This window comes from Mesoplodon bidens (assembly GCF_964165515.1).
Source record: "Mesoplodon bidens genome assembly, chromosome: 6".
Taxonomy (NCBI): domain Eukaryota; kingdom Metazoa; phylum Chordata; class Mammalia; order Artiodactyla; family Ziphiidae; genus Mesoplodon; species Mesoplodon bidens.
The window spans coordinates 85,295,332-85,308,548 of NC_138162.1; the positions used below are offsets into that span (position 1 = coordinate 85,295,332).

A 13,217-nucleotide genomic window follows, 5' to 3' on the forward strand; every position below is an offset into this window, starting at 1 on the left:
TCAGCTTTCTGAGATCTCCAAGTCAGTTACCACTCACTCCCTCTAGCTTTCAAAAGTTTGGTGCCATTTCCTCAATTCTTTGAGGGGTTTAATCATTTACTATCATTTCATCTTTAAACAGCATGTTCTTTTTGATAGACTCTCTAAAATAGAATAGTCCTTGCTGCAAGTGTAGAGAACTGGTGACAGAACCCTTCTCTGACATTCAAAAGGGAGAGAGGATAGATGTTCAATTTTTAGCAGAGGAACGTGGGCTTCACTTGAGAGAGACTTTGTTTCTTTCAACAAACATAACCAAGCAATTCTCTGTGCTGCATTCTGTGTCTGGCTCTAGGACATGGGGGTCTGAAGAAGGGAGACATGGGCCCTCTTCTCCCTCCATCACACCGTCTGGCTTTAGTTGGTGTAGAAAGCGCCCTTTCCCAAGGGAGCATAGGAAACATGGTCCAGTTTGGTTATAGAAAGTCCCCTGTTGCCTATGTTTCCTTGGCTGGAGCCCAAGGAAACTCTGGGATGGATTCTGGGAGACAACGGCCTAAACTGTGGAGTTTGGTGCTGAGGTATGGGGACCCCAAGAGCTGTTCCTGGCCAGTCTGGAGAGGCAGGCATTGTGGGGTCTCAGGAGTTTGTTTTAACATGAGACCTCAGAGAAGCTAGGGAGTTCACCACAGCGAGTTACAGACAGCAGCCAGGCAGCAGAGACCACCCTTCAGTCAGGGCACAGCTGTCAGGAGACAGAGACCGGGTACCCTTGGACGACGTGCGGCCATGGAGGTGCAGGTGGCAGAAAGAACACCACCCTGGTTGGCGCAAGGCCTCTGCCTTGGGATCTTACCTGCTTCCCACTCCTTCCATTGGCCTGCTTCAGGGTGGCATTTGGGCACCCTGGCTTGAGTCACAATCCTCTGAGATACTTGCATGGCCTTGGCATCAGTCATAATAGTGAGTATTTTCCTCCCGTCACAGCCTCTGGGCCACAGAACAGTAGTCCTTGTAGAGTCTGAAATTGAGCCCCGGAGGAGTATTCAGTGAAACTAGAGAGTGACTGAACTTAGACCATGCTTCCTGCTGCAGAAGGGCAATAGGTTGTGAACCCTGATTTATGCATCCAGCTATTTGTTTATGCAGGCACACAGATGTGTGTGCATACATGGTGTGTACATGTGTGTGTACTTTTTAAAATAATTTTTATTTAATTTATTTATTATTTTTGGCTGTATTGGACCTTCGTTTTTGCGTGCGGGCTTTCTCTAGTTGTGGCGAGTGGGGGCTGCTCCTCATTGCAGTGCATGGGCTTCCCACTGTGGTGGCTTCTCTAATTGCAGAGCACGGGCTCTAGGCACGCACGCTTCAGTAGTTGTGGCATGCGGGCTCAGTAGTTGTGGCTTGCGGGCTCTAGAGCTCAGGCTCAGTAGTTGTGGCTTGAGGGCTCTAGAGCTCAGGCTCAGTAGTTGTGGCTCATGGACTTAGTTGTTCCGCGGCATGTGGGATCTTCCCGGCCCAGGGCTTGAACCTGTGTCCCCTGGATTGGCAGGCGGATTCTTAACCACTGCACCACCAGGGAAGGCCGGTGTGTACTTTTGTAAGAAAGAGTATTTCCAGTACTTAAAAAATGGTACAATAGGCAATAGGTAGAGAGAATTATTCTTATCTATAGTAGTTTTATTTGGATTTAAACTAGAATTACTTTGGTGGAAATTGTTGAAGAAAAGAATTTACCTTTTTAACTTCTCCTTTCTTTTATTATAGTTGACAGTTATATCTGTCAGCTTTAACCTTAATAAAGGTTAACAAAGCTAACCAATGCAGAGCCCTTCCTATCTCTCTTTTTTTTTTTTAATTTATTTTTTTGGCTGCGTTGGGTTTTTGTTGCTGTGCGTGGGCTTTCTCTAGTTGCAGTGAGCAGGGGCTATTCTTCATTGTGGTGCGTGGGCTTCTCATTGCAGTGGCTTCTCTTGTTGCAGAGCACGGGCTCTGGGCATGGGGGCTTCAGTAGTTGTGGCTCGCAGGCTCTAGAGCTCAGGCTCAGTAGTTGTGGCGCAGGGCCTTAGTTGCTCTGCGGCATGTGGGATCTTCCCGGACCAGGGATTGAACCTGTGTCCCTTGCATTGGCAGGTGGATTCTTAACCACTGCACCAACAGGGAAGTCCCTTTTTTACTTTTTTAAATTTAAATTTTAATTGAAGTATAGTTGACGTGGTGTGATATTATATAAGTTACAGGTATACAATATAGTGATTCACAGTTTTTAAAGGTTATGCTCCATTTATAGTTATTATAAAATATTGACTATATTCCCTGTTGTACAGTGTATCCTTGTAGCTTTTTACATAATAGTTTGTACCTCTTAATCCCTACCCCTATAATGCCTCTCCCCTCATCCCTCTCCCCACTGGTAACCACTAGTTTGTTGTCTATATCTGTGGGTTTGTTTCTTTTTCGTTATATTCACTAGTTTGTTGTATTTTTTGTTTATTTTTTAAATTAATTTTTATTGGAGTATAGTTGCTTTACAGTGTTGTGTTAGTTTCTACTGTATAGCAGAGTGAATCAGCTATACGTATACATATATCCCCTTATTTTTGGATTTCCCTCCCATTTAGGTCACCATAGAGCATCGAGTAGAGTTCCCTGTGCTAATCAGTAGGTTCTCATTAGTTATTTATATTTTATACATAGTATCAATAGTGTGTATATGTCAATTGCAATCTCCCAATTCCTCCCACCCCGTTGTATTTTTTAGATTCCACATGTAAGTGATATCATACGGTACTTGTTTTTCTTTGTCTTATTTCACTTAGCATAATGCCCTCCAAGTCCATCCACGTTGTTGCTGATGGCAGGGTTTTGTTCTTTTTCATGGCTGAGTAGTACACCCCCCACACACATATCTTCATCCATTCATCTGTTGATGGACACTATCTCTTTGTCTAGGAGTCTCAGGTGTAATTAGAGGCTGAACAAGGAAATCCTGATTGTTCTTAGAAGTGTGTACGTATGTATGTGAATAGTCATGTAAATATGGTAAATCCTTTTCCTTCCAAATTCTGAATATGTTATGTCATATTAATTTATAATAAAATATATATTATTCCCCCTCCCTCCCTCTTCCTGCTTTGCCTTTCTATTATTTTTATTTATTTATTTATTTATTTTTTGCGGTTCGTGGGCCTCTCACTGTTGCGGTCTCTCCCGTTGCGGAGCACAGGCTCCGGACGCGCAGGCTTAGCGGCCATGGCTCACGGGCCCAGCCGCTCTGCGGCATGTGGGATCTTCCCGGACCGGGGCACGAACCCGTTTCCCCTGCATCGGCAGGCGGACTCGCAACCACTGCGCCACCAGGGAAGCCTGCCTTTCTATTATTAAAAAAGAAATTAAGGAGAAGATAGCCTGAGCTACATGTAGCTCATTTCTTTAAACATTTTTTTTTTCATTTTCTTCTTTATATGGTGATAGTTTTCTAAATTAAACTAGTAAGTGTGTGAGATGAATATCACCATTTTGGACTTGGTTCATTTTAAAATACAGAGGCAAAAAGAAACGAAATCAAGTTAGTTGTAGTGAGGTGGATGGACCTAGAGTCTGTCATACAGAGTGAAGTAAGTCAGGATGAGAAAAACAAATACCGTATGCTAATGCATATATATGGAATCTAAAAAAAAATGATTCTGATGAACCTAGGGACAGGACAGGAATAAAGACACAGATGTAGAGAATGGACTTGAAGACACGGGGTCGGTGGGGGGGAAGGCTAAGCTGGGACGAAGTGAGAGAGCGGCATGGACATATATACACTACCAAATGTAAAATAGATAGCTAGTCGGAAGCAGCCTCATAGCACGGGGAGATCAGCTTGGTGCTTTGTGACCACCTAGAGGAGTGGGATAGGGAGGGTGGGAGGGAGGCACAAGAGGGAGGGGATATGGGGATATATGTATACATATAGCTCATTCACTTTGTTATACAGCAGAAAGTAACACACCACTGTAAAGCAATTACACTCCAATAAAGATGTAAAAATAAATAAATAAAATACAGAGGCATGTGCTAGTCATATCTAGTAGATTTTAGTTTTGAAATGCTGTTATAGCACTTATTTTTTTACGTTGTAAGGTCTTCTGATGTTTCTTACTTATTCCAAGCTGAAATCTAGATCTGATGATCAATGGTTTTTGGACTTCTCTTACGTGCATCTCCTCATCTATTTATCACTGTGCAAACAAGCCTGCATTAGTTGTACTCTTTACCTCTACTGTATGTGTTTGATCAGATCCTTACCATTTGAGCTGTTGAATACAAAGAGCACTTGGTGGAAGAATAAAATGAGAAAGAGGCCTTTTGCTTGGAACAGCAATGTAATTCTAAACACCCCTTATGGCCAGTTATGTGATGCTGGTCAAAGTATACAACCCCTGTGTTTCAACACCCATCTCTCCCATTGCTCTGTGCTCCTAATATAGTGTTATTGAATCTCGTGGAAAACAGCATTTAGGTTATTAATACTGATGCTCTTCCAAGCTAAGCCACGGATTACACTATGATTGATTTTGTCATCATCTCATGATTCTGATTTCTTTCGAGTCAATAATAATAATTTCCTCAACCCCCTTCATTTGCTTTTCTTCAATGTAGTTTTTACAGATTCACCCCAAACTCTGCCAGTTGCTTACATTGGCTTTCAGTATGCTTATTCCCATCAGTTATTCCATCCGTTTCATCTTCTTGAAGACATCTCTTCCAGGGCCTTCTGACCCACTTCCATCTTCTATATTTGTCTGTGACCTATTACACACACAGCCTAGGGTGTTCCTTTACTGTCCTGCTGGTATTTCCTTTCCTTCCTTCTGGTATTGTGATACAGTTTCTGATTCTAATGTTCTCCTCTTTCTTGGTTTATACTTTAGTTTTGATGGAGCTCATCCTCCAGTAGCTTCCTGAAAAAGGATACATAATGGTAAATATTTTGAAGCCTTGCCTTTTTTAATATGTAACATGTTTTAATTTTACCCTTAATTTACTTAGTAGTTCATCTGGTTCTAAGAATTCTCATCTGGAATTCAGTTTCTTTTAGTAATTTGGAGGCATTGCTCCATTATCATCTGGCTTCTTTGGTTGGTTTTTATGAAGTATGAAGACATTTTGCTTCTGAATCTTTTTCACATATTACACCATCCGCGCCCCGCCCCCCAAAACCTACATGATAACTCTTTTTACCTTTTTACCAGTGTTCTGACATTTCATGATTAGTACGTATGTCTTGGTGTGGGTCTGTTTTCACCCATCATGTTGGTATTCCAAGGGACTTTTCAATCCGGAAACCATCCCTTTGTTTTGAAATACAGTCTTGAATTATTTAATTGATTTAATTATTTACTTCCATTTTTTCTGTTTTCTCTTTTTGGAGGTACAATTCGGATGGTGGATCTCCTGGTCTGGTTCTCTAAAGTACTATATTTTTTTCTCTAATTTTCCATCAGTTAGTTTGCCTATTTGCTTAACCGCCCGAGAGTTTTTCTCAACTTTATTTTCCAATGCTTCTATTGAGTTTTTCAGTTTTTGCTGTCATGTTATTAAGTTTTAAGAGCTTTTTATTTGCCAGGTGTTCTGTTTATGTGTTTTCTTGTTTGTTCTAATCATTGCTGTGAGGCAAACCACCCCAAACATAGTAACATAAAACATTGCTGTTTTATTTTTTGCTCACACATTCTGTGGGTCAGGAATTCAGTTAAGACTTGACTGACTAGGGGCTGGAGTCATCTGTGGCTTCTTCACTCACATGGCTGGCACCTGGGGTGGGATGAATTGAAGACTGGGTTCAGCTGGGACTGTTGACTTGGGTACCAATGTGTGGCCTCTCTGTGTGGCTTCTTGCAACATGAGAAGTGAACTTTCCCTCTGATGGGGAGCTTCTGGAGAGCACATTTTCCAAGACAACCAGGTAAAAGCTATGTGGTTTTATATGACCTAATGTTGGTGGTCACGTAGTATCACTTCTGCCAAACTCCACTGGTCAGTGTAAACATAAGGTTGTCCAAATTCAAGGGGAAGGGAGTTTTGACTACTTCTTGATTGAAGGGTGGGAAGATCACATTTCAGAAGAGCATATGGTATGGTAGTACTTTTTGCCTGTTTTTAGATAATACAGTCTGTCTTGCATATTGACTAATTGTATACAATACTTTTCTTACCTCTCTGAGGATATTATTAGTAGTTTTCTTTTCCCTGTGCATAGTCTGTCTCCTTGAACATTTGGGGGGCATTCCCAATGTAAGCAGCATGATTAAGTCATTTTCACTTGTCCTGGTTGGATTCCCTAGACAGTAAACTCCTGCATAGGCTTGGCTGCCAAAGTTCTGGGAGCTGATAGCTGGAAATAGGGAAGGAGATGAGATCTCGATATTTATTGTCCTTGGGTTCACTTAGTCTGTCTCCTCTTTTAGGAAAGGCATCAGTGTTCCAGTGAAGGACCTTTTCCAGGGCACTCATGATGACAGTTGCCAAGTCCTGTAGTAGGTCCTGGGTGAGGAAGCCTTGGTATGTATCTGGGACTTTTATTTTTTTTGCTATCTCAGAATTCATGAGCTTTGGTTATTTAGAATGGTTCTTATTGTTCAGTCATTGGCTTCATTGACTATTCCCACTCCACATCCTTCAAGAAATCTATGTGATTTGTGAAATCTGAAGGTGAAGGAACACTGGGCCCAGCAGTATGAACCTCTGCCATATTTTTCATTTTTATTTTTAAATTTTATTATTTATTATTATTTTATTTTATAAATTTATTTATTTATTTTTGGCTGCATTGGGTCTTCATTGCTGGGCACGGGCTTTCTCTAGTTGCGGTGAGCGGGGGCTACTCTTTGTTGCGGGGTGCTGGCTTCTCATTGCCATGGCATCTCTTGTTGTGGAGCACAGGCTCTAGGTGCGCAGGCTTCAGTAATTGTGGCACACAGGCTCAGTAGTTGTGGTGCATGGGCTTAGTTGCTCTGCCGTATGTGGGATCTTTCTGGACCAGGGCTCGAACCCATATCCCCTGAATTGGCAGGAGGATTTTTAACCACTGCGCCACCAGGGAAGTCCCTTGTTATTTGTTCTTCAATATTTTCAATATTCTTTGTGTGTGCTTAAACTAAGTAATGTTTGATGACTGAAGTTCCATTGAAATAATATAGTATGTGGACATTTATGCCTCCCTTTAAACTTTTCCACATAGAAATCCCTTTCTTAATAAAATCTTATTTTCCCTTCACCTTCTCCTAACTCTTAGCCAAGTTTTGTTTAAGAGAATGTTCTATATCTTGAAGTTAGGCTAGTTAAATACTTTGAATGATACATCATTGGAAGAAATGTATCTTCTCTATTCTCCATGGTGATAAATATACAAAAACAAAAGCGTTATTAATAAAATAGACTTGTTTTCTCACACGCTTACCTACTTTACAGACACTTATACATTGTGTTAAAACCTGAGACTAGTGATTTTACATTTTAAAAAGCATTTTTCAAAGCATGATGGGTGTTTAAGATGTAGATGAGAATGGTAAAGACAAGGTTTTTTTGAGGTGAGATCTAAGTTTCTGGTCAGTTTCTTGAGGTGAGATCCAAGTTTTTGGTCAGGAACTTGTATTTTCGGTATGAATTTTGGGGTGACTATGAACTCACATTCTCTAAAAAAAATCTGTTTAGGATAGTTCTACTTCTTGTTTAAAAGACTCCACATGGGCTTCCCTGGTGGTGCAGTGGTTAAGAATCCTCCTGCCAAAGCAGGGCACACGGGCTCGAGCCCTGGTTCGGGAAGATCTCACGTGCTATGGAGCAACTAAGCCTGTGCTCCACAACTACTGAGCCTGCAGGCCACAACTACTGAAGCCCACGTGCCTAGAGCCCATGCTCTGCAACAAGAGAAGCCACTGCAATGAGAAGCCCGTGCACCACAACAAAGAATAGCCCCCGCTCGCTGTAACTAGAGAAAAGCCCGTGTGCAGCAACAAAGACCCAACGTGGCCAAAAATAAAAATAAATAAACAAAAAAAACCTCCACAGGTGCTATTTTTTTGGTTTTTGGTTGAGTTGTAAGAGTTCTTCATATATTCTGGATATTTATCAAATAAATGATTTGAAAACATTTTCTTTTATCCTGTGGGTTGTGTTTTCACTTTTTTTTTTTTTTTCTCGTGGTACGCGGGCCTCTCACTGTTGTGGCCTCTCCTGACGCGGAGCACAGGCTCCGGACGCGCAGGCTCAGTGGCCATGGCTCACGGGCCCAGCTGCTCCGCAGCATGTGGGATCTTCCCGGACCGGGGCACAAACCCGTGTCCCCTGCATTGGCAGGCGGACTCTCAACCACTGCGCCACCAGGGAAGCCCTGTTTTCACTTTTTTTTTTTTGCGGTACGCGGGCCTCTCACTGTTGTGGCCTCTCCCGCTGCGGAGCACAGGCTCCGGATGCACAGGCTCGGCCGCCGTGGCCCACGGGCCCAGCCGCTCCGCGGCATGTGGGATCCCCCCAGACCAGGGCACGAACCCGTGTCCCCTGCATCGGCAGGCAGACTCTCAACCACTGCGCTACCAGGGAAGCCCCTGTTTTCACTTTTTTGATGGTGTTCTTTGAACCACAAAAGTTTTAAATTTTGATGGTTTAGTTAATCAATTTTTTTTTCTTTTATTGCTTGGGCTTTTGGTGTCATATATAAGAATCCATTGCCAAATTCCAGGTCATGCAGATTTACCCCTGTTTTCTTTTTAGTTTTATAGTTTTAGCTCTTGTATTTAGATATTTTATCCATTTTTTGGGCATATGCTATTTTGTATATGCTGTGAGATAGGGACACAACCTCATTCTTTTGGATGTGGATATCCAGTTGTACCAACACCATTTACTTAAAACACTATTCTTTCCTCATTGAATTTTCTTGGTACCCATATCAAAAATCAGTTGACTGTAAATGTAAGAGTTTACTTCTTGGATTCTATTCCATTGTTCTTTATATCTTCTTGTACCAGTACCATACCATTTCTCTTACCATAGCATTTATAGTAAATTTAGGAATTGGGAAATGTGAGTCTTCCAACTGTGATCTTTTTCAAGACTGTTTTGTCTATCCTGGGTCCCCTGAATTTCCACATGAATTTTAGGATCAGCTTGTCAATTTTTGCTAAAAAAGGCAACTGAAATTTGATAGGAAAATTATTGGTTAATTATTGGGTGTATTGCCGTCTTTACAATATTGAGTCTTAAGTTATGAACGTAGAATGTTTTTCCATTTATTGTCTTAAATTTTTTCAATGAAATGTTTTCAACAGTCAAGTCTTATACTTCTTCTGTTGAATTGTTTCATTCAGCTATTTTATTCTTTTGGATGCTATTATAAATTGAATTACTTTCTTTCTATTTTTGGATTATTTATTGTTAATATATGGAAATACAATTACATTTTTTTATAATGATCTTGAATCTTGCAAACTTGTTAAATTCATTCAGATTTTTTTTTTTTTTTTTCTTTTTGCGGTATGCGGGCCTCTCTTGTGGCCTCTCCCGTTGCGGAGCACAGGCTCCGGATGCGCAGGCCCAGCGGCCATGGCTCACGGGCCCAGCCGCTCCGCGGCATATGGGATCCTCCCAGACCGGGGCACGAACCCGTATCCCCTGCATCGGCAGGCGGACTCTCAACCACTGCGCCACCAGGGAGGCCCCCATTCTGATTTTTTTTGTGTGTTTTTCTTAGGGTTTTCTATAAACAAGATTATGTCACCTACAAATAGAGATAGTGTTACTTCTTTCATTTTAAACTTGATGGCTTTTATTTCTTTTTCTTCCCTAATTGCTTTTCCTAGATTCTCCAGTAAAATGTAATAAAAGTAACAAGAGTGGACATCCTTTTCTTGTTCCTGATCTAAGGGGGGGAGAATCTAGTTGTTTACCATTAAGATGTGCTGTTAGCTGTGCATTTTTCATAGATGGCGTATCAGGTTGAGGAAATTCCTTTTTATTCCTAGTTTATTTTACTGTTTCTATCATGAAATGGTGTTGATTCTGTCAAATGCTTTTTTCTATGTCTATTCTGATTATGGAGTAATTGTCATTTATTCTATTAATAGGGTGTGTTACATTTACTTTTCTATGTTAAACCAATTTTACATTCCTGGATTAAAACCCATGTCGTCCTGGCATGTAATCCTTTGTATGTTGCTGAATTTGGTTTGCTGGTATTGTGTTGAGAATTTTTGTGTCTATAAGTGATATTGATCTATAGTTTTTTTGTGATGTCATCATCTGCTTTTGTTATCAGGGTAATCGATTACTGGCATCATAGAGTGAGTTGGGAAATGTTCACTCCTATTCCATTTTTTTAATAAAAGTTTTGGAAGGATTTTTGTTTAATTCTTCTTTAAACATTGTAAAATTCACCAGTGAAGTCATCTGGGCCTGGGCTTTTTTTTGTGGGAGGTTTTTGGTAATTGTCATTACAGCTCTGTTCAGATTTTCTATTTCCTCTTGAATCACTTTCTGTAGTTTGTGTTTCTCTGTCTAAGAATTTGTCCATTTATCCAGATTATCTAATTTTATTGGATGATGACTTTTCATAGTATTCCCTTATAATCCTTTCTATTTATGAAAGGTTGGTATGTAAGATTGATATTTTAAAAATATAGGTGTTTATAGATATACATTCCTCTTTTTTTTTTTTTTTTTGTGGTACACGGGCCTCTCACTGTTGTGGCCTCTCCCGTTGCAGAGCACAGGCTCCGGACACGCAGGCTCAGCGGCCATGACTCACGGGCCCAGCCACTCCGCGGCATGTGGGATCTTCCCAGACCAGGGCACAAACCTGTGTCCCCTGCATTGGTAGGCAGACTCTCAACCACTGCGCCACCAGGGAAGCCCGATATACATTCCTCTTGAACACTGCTTTTGCTGCATCCTATAAGTTTTTTTGTTTTTGTTTTCATGTCATTTATATCAGAGTAGTTTCTGATTTGCTTAGTGATTTCTTCTTTGACCCATTGGTTATTTAGGAGTGTATAATTTAATTTTGACATATTTGTGAATTTCTAAAATTTTCTTCTGTTGTTGACTTCTAATTTCATTCTTTTGTAGTGAAGGACATATGTTCCATCATTTCATTCTTTTTAAATTTAATAAAGTTTGTTTGATAGTCTAGCATATGGCCCATCTTGGAGAATGTTCCATGTGTCCTTGAGGAGGATGTGTGTTTTGCTGTTCGGTGAAGGTGTTCTATAGGTGTCTGTTAGGTCTAGTTGGTCTATAGTGTTGGTCAAGTCTTCTGTTTCCTTGTTGACCTTCTCCTTTTTATTCATTTTATAATTATAAAATGTGCTTCTTTGTCTAATAATTTTTGTCTTTAAGTCTATTTCATCAGATTAGTATGATTATTTTGCCAATCTCTGCCTTTTGATTGGAGGTCTTAGTCCATTTATATTTATTATAATTACAGATAAGGTAGGATTTACATTTGCTATTTTCTTATTTGTTTTTTGTGTCTTATGTCTTTTTTGTTCCTCTCTTTCTCAATTGCTGTATTCTTATGTATTAGATATTTTCCAGTGTACTATTTTAATTCCCTTGATGTTTCCTTTACTGTATGTTTTTGAGCTTTTTTAAGGTGATTGCCCTTGGAATTACAGAAAAAAGAACCTTCTTAACTTAAAATATTCTACTTTAGATTAATACCAACTTAATTTCAATAGTATTCAAAAACTTTGCTCTGATATAGCTCTGTTCCCCTTCCCTCCTTTATACTATTATTACTATATGAATCACATCTTTATACATTATAATCCTGTCAATACAGTGTTATAATTACTACTTTATGTAGTTATCTTTTAAATCAGCTGGGAAAACTGTTCATAGAAAATTACATTTCCTGTGTATATACTTTTATAGATGCTTTTTATTTCTTCATGTGGATTTGAGTTACTGTCTAGTATCCTTTCTTTTCATCCTGAAGGACTCCATTTAGTATTTCTTTTGGGCAGGTCTGCTAGTGATGAATTCTCTTAGTTTTCATTTATCCAGAAATGTCTTAATTTCTCATTGTTTTTGAATGACTATTTTGCTGATTATAGAATTCTTGGTTGAATTTTTTTTATTTCTGTCCATTGAATATGATATTCATTACCTTCTGGTCTCCATTGTTTCTGATTTGAAGCTGTTAATTTTGAGGACCCCTTGTATAATCAGTTTTCTCTTGTTATTTTCAAGTTGTCTTTCAACAGTTTAAGAAGTATCTAGATGTGAATTTATTTGAGTTTATCATCCTTGGAAGTCACTGAGCTTCTTGAATGTACAGATTAATTGTTTTTTCAATTTTAATAGATTATTTTTTCAAGCAGTTTTAAGTTTATAGAAAAATTACACAGAATACAGAGTTCTCATAAACCTGCTCACATTGTTTTCTCTATTATTAGTGTCTTGCACAAGTGTGGTACATTTGTTACAGGTGATGAAACAATATTGATACATTATTAATTATAATTAAGAGGGGTCAGTCTTTGTGTTGTACAATTCTTTGGGTTTCGACAAATGCATAGTATCCTTTAACCACTGTAACAGTATCCTATAGAATAGTTACATCACCCTAAAAATGCCCTGTTCTGTAACTATTCATCTGTTCCTTCTTTCCTTCAAATCCCTAATAAATGCTGAACTTTTATTGTCCTTATAGTTTTGCCTTTTCCAGATTATCATATCTTTGGACTCATACAGTGTGTAGCCTTTTCACATTGGCTTCTGTCACTTTGCAGTATGCGTTTAAGCTTCCTCCATGTCTTTTAATAGCTTGGTAGCTGATTTTTTGAAAAATCACTGAATAATATTCCACTTTATAGATGTACCACAAATTGTTTATTCATTCACCTATTGAAGGACATCTTGATTGCTTCCAGTTTTTGGCAATTATGAATAAAGCTGCTATAAACATTCATATGCCTGTTTTTGTGTGTACATACATGTTCAGTTTGGGTAAATAGCTAAGAGTGTGATTGCTGGGTTGAATGATTAGCCTATATTTAGCTTTGTAAGAAACTGCCAAAGTGTCTGCCAAAGTGACTGGCCCATTTTGCATACTTGGAGCTCATTGAGTCTCTTGGATATTCAGATTAATTTTTTAAAGTCAAATTTGGGAAGTTTCAGCCATTATTCAAAGTTTTTCTAGAGATATCACCTCCCTGACTTCAGAACATACTATAAAGCTACAG

The 13,217-nt window shown here is 39.4% G+C and overlaps 1 protein-coding gene across 6 annotated transcripts in view; it reads left to right on the forward strand.

Annotated features, from left to right (window-relative positions):
- The window catches only part of GCNT1 (glucosaminyl (N-acetyl) transferase 1), a 202,979-nt gene that overhangs the window by 42,714 nt on the left and 147,048 nt on the right, over nucleotides 1-13,217 (forward strand). For 3 of the 6 annotated variants that reach the window (XR_014016051.1, XR_014016052.1, XM_081236837.1), the window contains exon 3: nucleotides 6,441-6,534. The exons of 2 other annotated variants lie outside the window; for them this stretch is intronic. The gene's annotated coding sequence lies outside the window, so the exon portion shown is untranslated. Of the gene's footprint in view, nucleotides 1-4,910; nucleotides 4,955-6,440; nucleotides 6,535-13,217 lie in introns of those variants that run through there. One more of the 6 variants, XM_081236839.1, reaches the window with a different exon arrangement.